This window comes from Pelodiscus sinensis, chromosome 6, assembly GCF_049634645.1.
Source record: "Pelodiscus sinensis isolate JC-2024 chromosome 6, ASM4963464v1, whole genome shotgun sequence".
Classification (NCBI taxonomy): domain Eukaryota; kingdom Metazoa; phylum Chordata; order Testudines; family Trionychidae; genus Pelodiscus; species Pelodiscus sinensis.
In genome coordinates, this window is record NC_134716.1 from 91,569,138 (window position 1) to 91,586,086 (window position 16,949).

Genomic DNA, 16,949 nt, shown 5'->3' on the forward strand with positions numbered 1-16,949 from the left:
TTCCTTAACACCCTTTCTATAGTTTCCATTTTTATTGGGGATTTTAGTGTATTTGTGGTTATAATTTTTCTTCCTGATTATCCAACTATATACATTAAATATTCATCATAACTGCAATTAAAATGTATAATCCCCAGAAGATGTTTATAACAATTTAAACTACTCTAAACTTAATTAAGGGAATTAGAAGATTAAAGGCTTAACATAGTTTTAAGGGGTGGCCAGTGGGAAAAATTTATAAGAACAAAATTACGTTTTGGAGTTTTTATAGGGTTTAGAACAAGGGGGAAAAAAAAAAGGAACTTAAAAAATAGAGAAGGTAGTATAGCCAAAGTAAAGAACATAAGAATGGTCATACTGAGTTAGCCCAAAGGCCCATCTAGCCCAGTATCCTGTCTGTTGACAGTAGCCAGTGCCAGATGTCCCCAAGAAAATGGCAAGACCAGGTGATCAGTAAGGCTATGTCTACACTGCCGGTTTTGCTAGCAGTGAGCATGCAAATGAGGTGCAGATTAGCATATTGCTGCACTTCATTTACACACGTCTTTTTGCGGGAAAAAAAGTGTGGACATTTTCTTTTTGCTTAAAAACCCCTTTTCCCTCCAGATCCTTATGCCCCCGAAAAAAAGAGGTTTACCAGTCTGGCAGGAAAAGGGGTTTTTGCGCAAAAAGAAAACATTCACACTTTTTTCCTCAAAAACGATGTGCCTAAATTATGCAAATGAGGCACAGCAATATGCTAATCCATGCCTCATTTGCATACTCACTGACTGCAAAACCAGAGATGTAGACAGAGCCAAGTGATACCTCCCTTTTCACCTACTTCCAGCCCTGAGCAACAGAGACTAAGGACACCATTCCTGCCCATCTTGGCTAATATCAGTTGATTGCTCCTATCCCTCCATGAATTTCTCTTGTTATTTTTAACCCTGTTAAAGTCTTTGCCTTCACAATATCCTCTGACAAGACATGCCATAGATTGACTATGCCTTGTGTGAAGTATTTCCTTTTGTTTTAAATCTATTAATTTCATTTGGTAACCCCTAGTTCTTGTTTTATGACAGAAAGTAAATAGCACTTTATCTACTTTCTCTCAACCAGTCATGATTTTATAGGCCTCAATTATATCCCCCTTACTCATCTTTTTCCAAGATGAAAAATCCCAGTCTTATTAATCTCTCATAATACAAAATCTGTTCCATACTACTAATCATTTTTGTTGCCCTTTTCTGAAACTTTTCCAATACCATTATGTATTTTTTGAGATGGGGTCACCATATCTGCATGCTGTATTCAAGATGTGGCTGTACCATGAATTTATATAGAAAACATCATATTGCTTCTATCTACCCATTTCTTAATAGTCTGGTAGCACTTTATAGACTAACAAAACATGTAGATGGTATCATGAGCTTTCGTGGGTACAACCCACTTCTTCAGACTGGTCATCTGAAGAAGTGGGTGGTGTCCACGAAAGCTCATGATACCATCTACGTGTTTTGTTAGTCTATAAAGTGCTACCAGACCATTTGTTGTTGTTTTTTCCTGTAACAGACTAATTCGGCTATCCCCTGAAGCTTTCAGTTCTTAATAATTCCCATCATTCTAGCTGGTTTTTTGATTGTGACTGCACATTGCATTGATGTTTTCAGAAAAGTATCCACAATGATCCAAGATGTCTGAGTTGTAACAGCTTATTTAGACCGCATCAGTTTATACGTAGAGTTGGGATTATGTTTTCCAATGTGCATAACTTTGCACTTAATATTTAATTTCATCTACCATTTTGTTGCCCACTCATCCAGTTTTGAGAGATCCTTTTGTAGTGCCTTGCTGTCTGTCTGGGACTTAACTATCTTGAGTAGTTGTTACATCTGCAAATTTTGCCACCTTATTGTTTACCCTATTTTCCAGATCATTTATTAATATGTTGAATGGTCCTGGTCCAGGAACAGACTCCTGGGGGACACCACTATTTAGCTCTCTCCATTCTGAAAACTGACCATTTAGACCTACTCTTTGTTTCCTAGTCTTTAACCAGTTTCCAGTCCATGGGAGTACCTTCTCTCTCTCTCATCCCATGGCAGCTTATTTTGCTTATGAACCTTTAGTGAAGAACCATGTCAGAGACTTTCTGAATATCCAAGTACACAATATCCACTGGATCCCTCTTGTTCACATGCTTGTTGATGCCCTCAAAGAATTCTAATAGATTGGTGAGGCAGGATTTCCTTTTACAAAACCCATCTTGACTTTTTCCCCAATAAATTATGTTCAGCTATACATCTGACAACAGCATTCTTCTTTATATTTTCCATGGGTTTGCCACGTACTGAAGTCAGGCTAACCGCTTTGCAATTCCCAGGATCACCTTGAGAGCCCTTTTTAAAAAAACTGGTGTCACATTAGCTATCTTCCAGTCATTTGTTTCAGAAGCTGTTTTAAATGATAGGTGATAAACTGCAGAGCTACTAATTGTAGTCTCACATTTCAGTTCCTTCAGAACTCTTGGGTCAATGCCATCTGATCTTAGTGACTTGTTATTGTTGGTTTATCAATTTGTTCCAAACATCCTCAATACAAGTAAGTTCCTCATATTTGTTGTCTATAAAGAATGGCTCGTGTTTGAGAATCTCCCTGATCGCCTTAGCCATGAAGGCCAATGCTCCTTTAGCATCTCAATCATCCAGTGGCCTCACTGGTTGTTTAGCAGTCTTCTTGCATCTGATGTATTTTTTGTTATTGATTTTTGAAACTTTGGCTAACTATTCTTCAAATTCTTTTTTGACCTTCTGAATTATACTTTTACATGTCACTTGCCAGAATATATATACACACTAAGGTGTGCTTTAAAAAACTTTCATGCAGTTTCAGATTTCACTGTTACCTTTAAATTTCTTTTCAGAAAACTTCCTCATTTTTGTGCAGTTCTTTCTGAAATTAAACAGTGTTAAAACACCAATTATCTCTGGAATATCAATTTTGACCAATTACACATTGACTGGAGTGTAAATCAACTCAAGTCAATGGAAATGTTATCATTGTTTTCAATAGGCTTTGATCAGTCCCATGAGCACTTCTGTTTAATACACAGGGCCAAATCCCAGTTCCACTGAATTCAAAGTCCAAACTACTACAGAACCATTTGAACTCACATTAGGTAATTTGTATCACAATAAAATAATTTCTGTTGTGAAAGCTGGAAGTGTTCATTGTCACGTTAGAATCATTGAAGGGATCTCACTAGGTCATCTAGTGCAGTCCCCCGGCAAGATGATATAATACCCATCAGGAATGATCTAGTCATTTCCCCAAACACGTTCTTAAGGACCTCAGTAACAGAGATTCTACAGTCTCTCTTGGCAACTCTGACAGGAAGTTTTTGCCAATGTTTAACTTGAAATAGCCTTACTACAATTTAAGTCCAATGCCTCTTGTTCTATCCTTAGATCCAAATGAGACAATTTTTTCACCCTCTTCCTTTTATGTATTTGAAAACTATTGCCTTTCTTCAACTCTAAACAGAACCTTAAAAAACCAGCAACCTTTCCTCACAGGTCAGGCTCTAGACCTTGAATCATTTTTGTTGTTCTCCTATGACTTTCTGAAATTTGTCCACATCTTTCCTGAAATGTTGTGCCAAGAACAGTACACAATACTCTATTCTACACTGATAAGGCTTCAGCTAGAGTGGATTACTTTGTGTCTTGCTTATACTTGCAATCCCACCCTGCTTGGTATCAACCACAAACTTTATAAGCGTACTTTATGCCATTATAAATCATTCACAAAGATATTGAACAGAACCAGCCCTAGGACTGATTCCTGCAAGACTCCACTCCTGTTCCTGCTGGACATCGTGCAGCAGGCAGAATTAGTGATGGTGCATGATGATATGGTTAGCTGGGATGGCAACCCAATGACGCCAGAATCCATTTGGGAACGGACCAGCAGCAGGCACAAAATTTGGACACCGAAGTCGCTTTGTTGCTGAAGCCAGACCCAGAGCCTGCACGTGGGAGAGATTTTTGATGCTTCCCCTGTGGAAGAGCAGCAAGAGTAGAAGGGAAATAACTTCCCCCCAGTTCAGTACATTTCTGGCTCCATTTCAATTCTTATTAATACAGGAGTAGGAGAGATTTCCATTCTATGAGCAACTGCAAAAAAGTTACGAGAAGCCCCTGTGAGCAGGGTGTAGCCATTAATGGTGGAATATATCCCAGTGGCTTGGCCCTTCCACTTTGACCCTTCCAAACAGTTCAAAAATAGCAGTCAGGAAATGCAAATAGTATACACCTTGAAAGTGAATTTTCTGTTTAATAAAAATAATAAGCGTACATTGCTGTGCCTGTAAATATGCTGCTCTGTAATCACTTATTGGTGCAACAAGCCACCTGGACACGGGGGGAAATGGATGGATGGTCTGTGCAATCAGGATCCAGGAGCAGGTAGGTAGGACAACCTTGTCCCATGCAGTCCTCTATACTGGCCTCCTTACCCAATGCCAACTTCATAGGAAATGGCGGGGGGGGGGGGGGGGGGAGGAAGAGAGAGAGAGAAGAATAGGCCAGGGGACATGCATCAGCAAGGAGTCTGTCTTGTACATTGTTTGGTTTCACCATGTGCAATTGTTAATGAACCTTATATCTCCCCTGTAAGACTCTTACTAATTGTAACTGAAGTGACATTTTCTACTTATAAACCTGTTTACTAAGTAATTATTTTTTATTTCAAAGTTGATTGTATGAGGTGATTCTATGCTAGCAATGTGAACTTACAGCAATAAAGATAAACATGATCAGGAAAAATTAAGAATGACTACGAAAATACTATTCCTAAATAGTAATCTATGTCAATATTTTCTTCAATTACTTACATCAATCCATATTGTAAATACTCCCTCACCTTATAATAGGTCATGTCACACACAAATACACTGCATGGCAATTAATTCCCGTGACCCACACTCCCACCATGAACTGAACTATTCTCCCACAATTATATCAGCCCCCTCCCACAAGTACATTTCCCTGCTTCCAATGGCTATGCAAGTCCATAATGTGGGGAGCATGAAGCATCCCTGACAACTGCTGTGTGAGTGTACTTTCTGGCTGAGTGTAGCAATTCAGCAGCCCTTGGATGTCATAGGTTCATACGGGGGGGGGGGGGAAATGGAGCACTCTGACATCACAAAGAGCAAATCAAGCCTCAGTGATACAGATGGCATTGATGGATCTGAAATGATCCATCAAAATCTTATTGGAGATGCCTGCCAAAAGCACTATCAGCAATCATTCTACACCTGCTGAGAGAGTGTAATTAAACCACCTCTTTTCAGGACCTCTTAAATCAGGATATGGTTTCATAGGCTAAGGCAAAAGAGAGCATGTGGGGTCTCCCGGAATGAGACTGTATGCATCCATTTGGTCACACTTTCATCTCCTACATACCATTGTAATAATAAAATATGCTTGTGAGATATAATTTGAAAACTAATAACCTGCTGGTCAATAATAGTAACATAGCAACATTGTATGGAAAGTTATGAACATAAGCTGAAATTAGGTCTGAAATGAGTTTACCAAACAAATCTGGCTAAATCAGTTTTCCAAAGACCAAGGACAAGCTGACGCCTGGTACAGGTGTCAAAACTGAAGGGCAATCACCTGTCAAGTGGCCATTCTTTCATAAGAAAGAGGATTGAAGCAGATCAAGCATGTTGGGTCACTCTGCCAGTGGTAACCAAAGCTGTATGAGGGTGCCCTTTGTAAGTTTATGTGCTCTTTGAGGAGGGCAAACTATGGCACGAGTCCCATCAATGGACTGCCTAAGGGCATACTGCACATTGTATTGTCTCAAAAATCACCACCATTTTAACCATAGTTGCTTTGCCAAACACCAAACTGCTAGAGAACAGCCCAGTAGCAGTCGGGGTAGCCAGTTTCTAGTGGTTATAGCAATCGATTTCTACACCAGAAGGGGCACTCTCATTCATGTATTCTTATGCTGGAGAACCAGGGCAAGCTCATCACAAAGATCCGGAGATGTTGCTTTTTTCATGGTGATTACCCTCAGTCTGCCTGACAATATGATCCCATCATTCTGTGCTTTTGGCCCTGCAGAAGTAGAGCTAGTGTACATCAGTGGCTGTATCAGGTGTCAAGCAGCATCTGCCAGGGTGGTTTTGCTGCATCTGTCATCGGGGAGGCCCGTCCATAGATGTGCGCTAGGTGGTCGCGTAGGGCACTAAGTTTAAACGCACGTTGAGGGGTTTGGAGGCAGGGGTGCCGACTGCGTGGTTTGCCTAGGGCACCAGTTACCGGTAGCTATTCTAGGGCTGCTCCTGTCTGTCATACATGTTCCATTATAAACTCTGGCAGGTGCCTTTGGTGGGATCAAAAAACAAAGGCAGAATTTCCATGAGACACTATTGGATATTGTGGCACTGAAAGCATAAGTAAGAGAAATTTTTCAATAGGCACCTCCCTCCATGCTGCAGTCTTCAGTGGCTGGGAGCACACAGACCAAAAATGAGTGCTCAGCAGGATGTGTGGATAGACTGTTCAAAATCCCTATAATTTGCAGGCATACAGTCAAGTTTCCTCACTGTGCACCATAGTCAAGGGACTAAAGTGGCCATATTTCAGGAGGGTGCTAAGAAGTCTAGGGTATGGCTGATTTTGTTTGCGTTTGTGTGCTGCAATCCCAGAATGAGTCACTGTTAGAAAATCCAGGGCTTCAGCAACTGCTCATAACTATTAGGAATTTTCTCTCAGGGTCACTTGACTTGAGTGCCACTAAACTTGGGCTTATATCGCCGTGTAAACATACTGTAGCAGATGTTGTTTGTACACACTAGCTTTTTTCTTACAGAATTGCTTACGGGTATACAAGATGAAACTGTGACCCCGACTGAAGTCAGTGGCAGATCTCCCATTGACTTCAATAGGGACAGAGTTTTAACTTTAAAGTACAGTTAGAAATGTTAGTTGTCAAAGCATCTGACTACTTTTGTGTTTTGAATAGATTAGATTCCAAGGCCAGAAAGGACCATTATGATCATCTAGATTTTAGTCTGATCTCCATTGTAACAGATCATAGAGAAGCCCCAAAGTAATTGCTAGAATATAACTTCCAGCAAAACATCCAGTCTTGATTTAAAAATGAGAGGCGATGCAGTGACAATCACAACTATTGACACGTTGTTCTCGTGATTAATTCTCATTATGAAAAAAATATATACTTAATTTCTAGCCTAAGTAGGTCTAACTTCAACTTCCAGCCATTGAATCATGGTGTAGTTTTCTCTGCCTGACTGAAAGGCTCACTTCCCATGCAGGTATTTATAGACTAATGAAGTTGCTCCCTATTTATCATAACGAAGAAGATTAGATTGAGCTCTTTAAGTTTATCACTATGCAATGTTTTTAAACTTAACATTTGTCTGGCTCTTCTTGGAACCCCCTTCAATTTAATAATATCCTTCCTAAATTGTAGACACGAGAACCGGATGCATATTCCGGTAGTTGTGGCACCAATGCCAAATACAGAGGAAAAAATAATCTCTGCTCTGAACTGAGATACAACAGTGTTCGTTTTTTATTCCATGTAAGGCTTTCAGCAAAGGTAGACTTATGCTGCAAGGAAGAGTAAAACTGACACAGGAAATGGCGTGTAACAGAAGCTGTACTTAATTTGCCTTGTTATCTCAGTCACATTTAAGTTTTATGTAGGAATTGGGCCTTCAGAAGATACACAATTTCATGCACTTATTTGCCCTTTTTTGTCAATTACACTTCTCACTGCCTGTAAATTTCTAGCTTCTTCCATTACCCAAGTGACATGATTCAAACTGCTCACACCCTTTTGCCTCTTAAACTTTTACACACGAGCTATCTGCCTGCAGAATGTAATCCATAAGCCCAGTCCCCCCAATCTCCCCTCCCCCGTATTTGGATTAAAAGGCAGTTTCTGGAGCTTAGTACAGGAATGCTTTTAATAGATTCATACTGGTGCTCCCAGACTGACCGTGAGACAGGAACTCATGTTAAGCTGCTTTAACCTAGAAAACCTAAAAACCCTGGGGGGGGGGGGGGAACACCACACAGACAAGACAGCCACAGATGTAAGCAAGATCAGAACCCCCTCAAGACTGTGGCAGGATGTCACCAGTAGACTGCCTACATTAGGACTTATTTTAACAAGAGTAATGACTTTCCAGCTGTGCTAATACTGTTGCCTGCTGCCACATCCAGTTGCAGATGTACTTAAATATCAGTAAATAGTTAAGGAATAATATATTCTGAATATACCCCATTAAAATATTTTAGGTATCACTTTTCTGACAACTCAAGGTTAGTACAATGAAGACGTTTGTTTAAATTAATGCACCTTTTTGTAGTCACATAGTCGCACTTATTTTTTTCAGTCTATAAATTAAATTATATTTGTCCTAAGAGAAAGCTTAAGCAATATCACAACTAAGAGAAAGCTTAAGCAATATCACAACTAACATTTTGTTAAAACAAATACCCTGCCACATAGAAGATTTTAAAAGCTAGGTTAAAATCATATTATTGAGATAATAACTTGAGGAACATCCACACTGTGATTGCATTCTTCCACAAGAAAGAAAAAAAAAAAAAAAAAAAAATCGAAAGAACAGAGAGGTTTTTCTGGCATTGGTAATCCTCATTCTATGAGGAAGAAGCCTTTTTGCTCTTTCGCAAAAAGGAGTGTGTTGAGGAGGAAGAGAGTTCTTTTGGAAAAAGAGGAAAGAGGAAAAATCACAGGTGCTTTGGTGGCCATTCCATCCATATCAATCACAGCTTCCATGTGAGAGAGCATCCATTCAGTCTGGACACTCTTTTGAAAGAGCAGATCACTTTTTTGATGCATTTTTGGAGTGTGGATGCTCTTTCGGAAGAACTCTTCTGAAACAAGTTTCTTCCAAAAGAAGCCTGCAGTCTAGACATAGCCTGAGTGAGATTCCATAATTAACTCACAGCTGTGAGAAAACAGTTAACACATTGATCTAAACAGAGTCATGATTCTGCTCCCATGTGCTTCAGAAGGGCAAAATTGGATCTAAAGGGCCTGTAATGGGGTCAGCTCACTGCCATGGTGCCTCCTGCTTGTCACGCTAGGAATTCATTCTATCCTTTGAGCGCACCAAAGGTTTGGTGTCTCCTTGTCTCCACCTTTGGGCTCTGGACTCACATCATTCCCTTCATCTGCCATGTTCACTTCAGAACATGGCCTTCCAGCAGTGCCCATCGCTCTATTCTTCTGCCGGGGGGGGGGGGGGGGGGGCGGCGGCAGAAAGTCAGCAGTCCTCAGGACAGGGACACACACACACACACACACACACCCCACACACACCCCCACCCACCCCGGGTGGCCAACTGCAGCCCCACAGGCTAGCTCCTGGTCTCAGGGGCAAGCTGCAGTCTGTAAAGGCTATGCTCTGTGGTGGCAAGGTAAAGTCCAAGAGGGAGCAAGTCCATCCATTACTCTGAGTCCCAACCCAGAAACCCTCTGATGGTAGCAGTCTCTTGCTGCCATCTTCCTCTCTCCTGGACTGCTCCCATTCCCTGAGCCACTTGTCTAAGGCCCTTGCTCCTTCTCAGCCCTTTTATCAAGGCCTACAGCCTGGAATGTATCAGGCTGGAGCTTCTCTCCAGCTCCCCCGAGTTTGACCAACACTATCCTGCTGGAATCAGAAGTGCTTAGTATATTAGGACATTCTGGGCCAACTCCTGTAATCCTTACTCAGTTTCTACCTAGTCCTTGTCCAGGAAACTACAACAGTTCTTACTGGTTGCCAAGTAAGGACAGTCTGAAAACTAAAGAGCTCAGCATTTGGCCATATTTCAGTCACTGGTTTGATTATTATCTAATGCAAGTGTTTCTTCATTTTACTCTTCAGAATTTATCTTTAGGGCCTGATTCTAAATTACAAAGCACTATTTGTGGTAATTCACCCTGGTACCTAGTGAGGATACAATGCTACCATTCTGACATGGCAGCTTTTTACATATTTATTCTAGTGCAAATAACGACATGTTGAAGATCAATGGAGAATCAGGCCTTTCTGAAGAACACACTGGTCACAGACTAAAACTGTTTCCAAACTATTTCTTTGCTGGGGAAATTTATTTTCCCTTCATACTTGGGTGTTCAGTAACTTGATTACACTAGATTTATCTAAAAAGAAAATTAAGAGTTGACTGTCAAATGGGTAATATTAGTTAAAGTCAAATGAAAAGGATTATTTTGATTTTTTTTTTACTGAAATCAGAGCTGAAATGAATTTTCTGTATACCTTCAAGTTCACTTTAAAATTGTTTTATAGTTCTTGAACAAATACATCACCCTGTGGAAGACATATGTGATTCAGAGACCCACACATGGGCCCAGCGGTATATTTTTTCCATGGGTCTACTCAGAGTTAGGAATTTTTGCAGAATCAGACTTGTTTTAATAAATTGGGCCTAAAAACATACTGTTTGTAAAATGCAGAAAATATCTATACTTTTTTTACAATAACCTATAACAGCAAACCAGTGAAGAGAAACCTCTGCAAAAAAATGTTTATGCTTTCATTAGCCCAGAGCTAATGAGCCGTGGCGAGGGAGCAAGTGGCGGCAAGCGGCCGCCCCCGCGGACCCCAAACAGCCGCTTACAGCCACTTGCTCCCCCGCCGGGGCCCAGCTGAGCGGCGCTGACGCTGTGCCGCTCAGCTGGGCCCCGGCCGGAGGGGAAGTGGGGCAGGGTGCTGACATACATGGTCAGGGGCGTGGCAATGTACATCACCCCCTTCTTCCCCATCCGCCATGGCGCTGAGTGCTGTGCCCCTCAGCTGGGCCCTGGTGGGGGAGCAAGTGGTGACAAGTGTCTGTTTGGGGTCTGCGCTCCCCATCCATGAGCTTGCTGAGTGGCGCAGCGGAAGGGGAAGGGGGGGGCGGGGCACTGACATACACAGCCAGGGGGCACGGCCGTGTACATCAGTGTTACAGACTCACAGACACTGGGCTATGATATATGTGATTGTGCTGCCCTGTAGACCCAAAATACCAGGAACACAAATTGCATGTTTAATCTTGTTTTGAAGTGACACAGTGCCTACCTTCAGAGCAACCTATGTGTAGATGATAATATTGGACTGGCTATAAATGAGCAACACAAACTCATTTTCTTCAGTGTCATTCTCATGAGGGGCCTCACTTACCACTGGTCTGATGCCGCCTCTTGTTCATTCTGGGGAGTAGCTCTCGTGGTGGACACCCCCATTCACGGTTTCCATGCTGTCACTTCAAATCTTCCTCTGGTCTGCAGCTCCTTCCTCATGCCAGAGGCCTCAGCATCTCCTTTGTGACATAGTCATTCCAGAATCTGTTGTTTTACAAGAAGGAAAACTGATGCTTGAGAATATGTTCATTTTGGATTCACTTTTGCTACCTATACATGGAAATACTGGTGTGAACGTTCTGAGTGCAGAAGTTGGGGGCCCACAAAGAGCATAAAATCCTTGCCTCCTCAGGCTCTGTTTACAACCCTCCCCACCCCCCCAGAGTCACAGATTCACAGGCTCTGAGAAATAAACAAAAAAAAGTTGCCACCACCAAGTGAAACAAACCCCTTTCTTCTTGAATCCAGGAAGAAAGCATTTGGACCTCCTTCCCCAGGGTATCCCAAGCCTCTCTGCGGGTATGTCTACACTACCCTCCTAGTTCGAACTAGGAGGGTAATGTATGCATACCGCACTTGCTAATGAAGCCCGGGATTTGAATTTCCCGGGCTTCATTAGCATAAGCGGGGAGCCGCCATTTTTAAATCCCCGCTGCTTCGAACCCCGTGTAGCGCGGCTACACGGGGCTCGAACTAGGTAGTTCGGACTAGGGTGCCTATTCCGAACTACCGGTACACCTCGTTTCACGAGGAGTACCGGTAGTTCGGAATAGGACCCTAGTCCGAACTACCTAGTTCGAGCCCCGTGTAGCCGCGCTACACGGGGTTCGAAGCAGCGGGGATTTAAAAATGGCGGCTCCCCGCTTATGCTAATGAAGCCCGGGAAATTCAAATCCCGGGCTTCATTAGCAAGTGCGGTATGCATACATTACCCCGCTAGTTCGAACTAGCGGGGTAGTGTAGACATACCCTGCCACAAGAGAGTTTGAAAAAAAAAAAAAAAGAGAAAAACAAACTGCAGTCTCTGGTAGCTGACCTCTCAGTCAGAGACACGCAGAAAGAGACAGACAGATTGACTTCTTGCACCTTCCAGGACACACAAATCAAATCACCACCTTTAAAAATAAAAAACAAACAAAACAAAAACAAAAACAAAAGATATACTTGATAAAGCATACTTGTTTGCTAGGTATTACAGCACAGCTAAGGAAAACAAATTAAAACAGAAAATCTCTGGGAACAATGCTTAGACAGTAAATGAGGAAAGGAGGCATAGATTCACACAGAACAGTTCAAACCAAACCACAAAATAAAGAAAAAATACCCAGAGCATGACTAGATTCACTCCCCCCCCCCTTTACTTACTCTTTGTTCAGTCCTCAGTCTTCTCTTTGTTCAGTCCACTTCCATACCCCAAAGTCCTTGGAGGCATAGTAGTCTTGTCTGGGTTTAAATCATTCTGTGTTTTTCAACTCCTAGTTTAACTCTCTCACACAAAGCAAACAGGCAAGGTATCTATAGCCAACTCTAATTTCAGTACTCTATCTCGATTGGTTCTCTTGGCCCCCTGGCCAACACCCTTGCTAGCTACTTGCGTTTAACCCCTTAGTCACCAGGTGCTGGCCAGCACTACTTCTATCCATCACAACTCCAAAGAAGTTTCATAGGTATAAATAAAGACAAAATTCAATTCCTATTGTCTCAAGGAATAACAGCGAGGGATGTAACCTTAAAGGCTTACAGCTTCAACAATTATCCTAATCTTAAATGCTTCATGAAAAGATGACATGAATCTCTTCAGCCTCCAAATGTGAGCTGGAAATCTCAGAATTGGCTGGTACTTACAATTTCTAGTTACATCAGAACTCAGATGTGCAGGGAAGTTTTGAGAGTAAAATATTTTAAAAATATATATTGATGAATTTTATTTTAAGATTCAAAAAAGAGGGGTGAGCTGGTGGGGTTGACTTTTTTTCTTCTTTGATACTAATATTTTTTTTAGCAGAGAACCAGCAAATAATATGCATAGAATGAAATTGTTTTAGGGGGAAGCTGAAATCTGAATCATTCAAATTGCAGCTGTTTTAGAATAAAACTGCTGCGTTGGAGGAGCCTGCCAACCTTTTTGCAATGAGGGTCAGTGCCACCATTATTATTAATTATTGTTATTTGTGTAGTACTTAGGACCACTTTGTGATAGGCACAATACAAAACACAGGAAAAAAAGATGGTCTCTGAACCACAGAGTTCTATAATGTGATCACAGGGTGTGGGGAGGGAAAATGAACTGGGAAAATAGCAGCCCAGGATGGTGCTGTGGAGAAGGCACCATGGTTACCACTTGGTCATACCAAATTTCTGGATCTCCCTTACTGAGAAGGAGAGAGCCTATTTAATAAAGGGTAATGTGGGGGAAGTAAAGCCAATTTGAACTGCCTGTGGTGCCAACACCTCTATAATCTGTGCTTATTGGAGGCTAGCAATCACTCTAACTTTTAGTGTGGGAGAAAGTTGGTTAGTTGTTTGCTTTTCAGCTTTACTTTCTAAACAGAACACTGAAAAGCAGCCTTCCATCAAAAAATAAACAAACATAAAGGCCCATCTAAAAAAATGCATGCCAGTGGGAACAGAAAGTAAAGTTCCACCAGGCTGTCATTCCACTTGTCAGTCTGGCTGATATATGGTGACAGAGGTAGGAACAGAGAGCCAGATTTCCAGTTGGTTTAAATTCATTCTATTGATATGAATAGATAGAGCTACTCCAAGTCATGCCAGCTGTGGCTATTGCCCTGAGAATGAAAAGGTCATTTTTTTTTCCTGATAAGTGTTTTCAATTATAGGGTATGTTAGACCTTGTTTCTTCCTCAGAGAAGCTTACTTAGGGTCCAGATGACTCATTTATCTTCATTGCTAATGGAAACCATAGTTTCTGGTTTACATTTGTAATGCATTTATACTCTTGTCAAATTCTACTAGGTTATAAGATGACAACTTGAACTGATAAAGTAAACAGTTTGTAAAAGCTGTGATACGGTACAGATATATGTGGTTTCAGTAATTATCTTAGTTCTACAATTTGTCATGAGTATCTTTGGATTTTAATATAAACTTAAAAAAAATCCCAAAAGGAGAGAACACTGCTACTCAGTCAGAGCAAAACTTTAGCAATTCTATTGCAGTTATGCACCTGAAGATCTTAATGCAACTACAGATCCTTTTTCTTGTAATGGCCTGCAGTTTGGAAAATAGCTGCTTGTTCTGCATAGAACTGCACGGCAGAGATTTATGAAAAAAATCATATGGTAGTGAATGATACAGGGCCAGATTCCATATTCAAGATTTGCTTGACTGAGGGCAGAAGGTGCTTAGTACCATTCAGGATAGGCCCTAGCTCATCCCAGGCTGTGTCATTTCCGTGCTATGTTTTCAGTTTCTTACAGATGGCTGGCAGATTGGCCAAAAAAACCCTAAGCTGGTGTTTCCACTGAAGCTATTGAGTAACAGATGCATATTTGTCAGCAAATCATTCTTCTGAATAATTTCTAAACATTAAAACAGTGACACTGAAAATAAATAATAAAAAAGATCTCAGCCCCTACATAGCTTAAGCCCTGCTGTGAAACAGGAAAAAAAGCCCTTCCTTGGGCTTCAGTTTAGCAACAGTGTAGTTGAGGCCAACAGTTGCAAATCTGAGACACCTATCCCCATTACATTTGTGTATTTTAGACTCACTCCTTCATGACCTTTGAAAATGACAGCTTGGGTGTCTAACATCAGGCTTCTAAATCCATACTGACTCATTTGGAATAGGGTTACCATATTTCACATGCACCTATTCTCCCTGAACCTACACTATCACAAGGATCTTGGGGCTCTCTATAGCCCTACTAGTGGTAGCCCATCTGCCTTTAGCTTCCATTTGTTCTGGGCAAACTGTAGCACGCAATGCAGTAAGAATCATACTGTCTGGATGAGCACAGGAAGACTACAGGCAACTTTACACAACTGCTTGTGTTACTGCCTATTTTTCAGTAGCAACTGGCATCCTTTGCTGCCTTTAGGAAATCTTGTGGATATCAAGCATTAAATCAAGCCTTGTCCCCCTTCACTTGAAACTCCTGAAGCGAGCTGGGCACTGGGAATTGCAAAATTTGGCCTTTTTCTTTCCCACCTGGCAGAACGCTGTTTCAAGCTCTATATTTAAAAGCATAACTCATAAACCTGTTCTACGCAAATCCTTTGCACACATCACTCTGAGGTCAGTGCCTCTTTGTATGAGCATTATTTTGTTTGCTGGCCCCTGCATAACACTGTCAGTTTCCAAGGATTGGTAAATAGAGAAATCATGCAGTAGGTTGTCAGGTTCTTCTGCACTGCTGCACACCTTTACGTGCTATGCTCTCTTCTTTCCCATTTTGCCCATAAACTAGTGTCTGTTTGCAAGCCTCTATCTCCTTCTTAATTCACCTGTTTTCTCTGTCTGAATCACTGAAGGGTGTCTTACTCCAACACTATTACTATCACAATCGTTTCTGGGTTAGTCAAAGTCACAGACACAGCACTGAAGGCACCAAGGATGAAAAACCATCCAAAGCAAAAGGAAACATTTTCTTCTCTATGATGATAACTTGCTAAGCAGTAGTGAAAAAAGTAAGTCTATAAAGGTAATTCAAGACCCGATTTCCAGGATGGCTTGGGCACAAAAAAAGTGTGTGCATGTTTGTGTGACCAATGTCATATAACTACTGTACATTCATATTCAAGTTAGGCATCTCAATGCACACACAATTAAGTGTACACTCTTGTGAAGTTCTGACTCTATATGACAGCTTATTGACATGTTAGGACAATGATATAGTGTGACCTGAGAATGGCAGGTGGTCTTTCTAACTCGTGGTTTTACGACCACAAGTAAAGGATTCCTGTGCTCGGAACCCAGGGAGTTCTATGTTTCTTTACCTTATACAAAAGAGGTATCTTGCTCCCAGCATTTGTACACAGAGAGAACAGGCCCCATAAACATATGTGTAAATATTGTAATTGGCTTCAGAAATGCCCTTTGCTACTTGGAACAGCTTGGAAAGTAACATAGTCAGAGATCTGCATGTTGACTGAACTGATAATGCCTTTAATCTAGACTTGCTGCACAGATCTGCAAAGTGGCAAAGGCAGCCAATATTGACAGAAAAGATTCATTGTCTTCAGCCTCACGAATGCTGAATAGTTTTCTCCCACCATGACTGCGGCATTGTCTGAGCTGCAAGAGTGCTCAACTTGTATGTCAACTGTCTTCAATAAGTCCATCAAGGAATCAAATATAGTGTATCCTATTGACTTTGGGTATTTTCCGAACATACATCCATGGCTTATTCTTGACCAGGAAAAAAAAATCTATCCAAAATCGGGGTCCTTTTTTGTTCCTAATATACAAAATAAAATAATTAATAAATATATAAAAATGTCTGACTGTTGCCTCCTGTATGGCGATCTCCTGGAACATCTGAGCAGCTGGTCCTGGGGCTAACAGCTTGGGTGGCCTTGGGGTCAGCCACGCTGGCTGCTGCCGAGGTCATGGAGGTTGTGGAAAGTCATGGAGTCTGTGACTTCTCCAGCCTCAGTGACATTTAGGGAGCCTTACTTATTATTATGGAAAGATGTACAGATTGTCCAGGGTTGTTTTAGGGGCTCCTCTTTTTAATAAGAACGGAAGAACAGCCCTACTGGATCAGAACAAAAGATCCATCTAGCCCAGTATCCTC

The 16,949-nt window shown here is 41.4% G+C and overlaps 1 protein-coding gene across 1 annotated transcript in view; it reads right to left on the minus strand.

The window, feature by feature from the left end:
* The window catches only part of RNF180 (ring finger protein 180), a 363,816-nt gene that overhangs the window by 345,394 nt on the left and 1,473 nt on the right, over positions 1 to 16,949 (minus strand). Inside the window, exon 2 of the mRNA XM_075932403.1 lies at positions 11,231 to 11,394. The gene's annotated coding sequence lies outside the window, so the exon portion shown is untranslated. The remainder of the gene's footprint in view (positions 1 to 11,230; positions 11,395 to 16,949) is intronic.